Below are 1,520 nucleotides of genomic sequence, written 5' to 3' on the forward strand. Positions count from 1 at the left end.
AAAATTGTACCACCCGACAAAAATGGACCGAAATTCATATTTTCGGACAAGACGACGGCTAGTGTTTGAAATCTGATGCAAACCCTGAAACAACATTATAAATTTAGGAGAAGAATTCTATAAGGGTCTCCCAGTCCCCGATGTCATCTAGACTTTTCAGATGATTTTCGTACCTCAAGACAAAAATTGAACGAAATCAGTATTTTCAGACCAAATGATGGCTAGTGTTCAAAATCTGACCCGAAACACAATTATAAATTTAGGAGAAGAATGCTTTAAAAGTCTCCCGATCCTCGATTTTATTTGGACTTTTCGAGGGATTTTCGTATGTTGAGACAAAAATGGACCGAAAACCGTAATTTTGGACTAGACGATGGCTAGTTTTTGAAATCTAACATGAAACCCGAAACTATAAGAGTCTTCCAGTCCTCAATTTCATTTGGACTTCTTGGGCGATTATCGTACCACTCGACAAAAATGGACAGAAATCTGTATTTTTGGACCAAAACATGGCTAGTGTTTGAAATCTAACGCGGAACCGAAAACACAGTTATTAATTTAGCAGAAGAATTCTAAAAGGGTCTCTAGGTCCTCGATTTCATATGGACTTTTCGGGAGATTTGCGTACTTCACAACAAAATGGACTGAAATTCGTAGTTTCGGACCAAACGATGGCTAGTGTTGAAATCTGACGCCAGAACTTGAAACACAGTTATAAATTTAGGAGATTAATTCTATAAGGGTCTTCCAGTCTTCGATTTCATCTGGAATTTTCGGGCGATTTTCGTACCACCTAAAAAAAATAGATTGAAATTTGTATTTTTTAACGAGACGATGGCTAGTGTTTGAAATCTAACCTGAAACACAATTATAAATTTAGGAGAAGCATGCTAAAAGTGTCTCCCACTTCTTATTTTTATTTGGACTTTTTTGGTGATTTTCTTGCCACCCGACAAAAATGGACCAAAATATGTAACATATAATAACATAGAGTTGTCAAATAAATATGTAATTATTATATTATTTGACAACTCTAATTTAATTTATGTTATTATTATCCTTGTTTTATTGTTTTACTTTATAACGAATATAATATTAATATATCAAAAAATAGAGTTGTCAAATAAAGTAAATATTACATCTTCATTTTATTTGGTTTTATTGTGTTAGGGAGTTTAGGGTTTAAGAAATAACGTTTAGGGTTTAAAATTCGGGGTATAGTATATAGGGTTACCTTAATTGCAAAATATTACTACAAAACGATCATAATAATAACATATAATCAAATATAGTTGTCAAATAAAGATGTAATTATTATTTTATTTGAAAATAATATTTTATTATATGTTATTCTAATCTTCTTTATGACAACAAATAAAAAACGAAGGTAATAATAACATATAATAAAAGACAGTGATCAAATAAATATGTAATTATTATTTTATTTGATAACTCTATTTTAATATATGTTATTATTATCTTCGTAATGTATTTGTGGTAAATAAAGTATTTTCAAAATC

This window comes from Cicer arietinum, chromosome 3, assembly GCF_000331145.2.
Source record: "Cicer arietinum cultivar CDC Frontier isolate Library 1 chromosome 3, Cicar.CDCFrontier_v2.0, whole genome shotgun sequence".
Lineage (NCBI taxonomy): Eukaryota > Viridiplantae > Streptophyta > Magnoliopsida > Fabales > Fabaceae > Cicer > Cicer arietinum.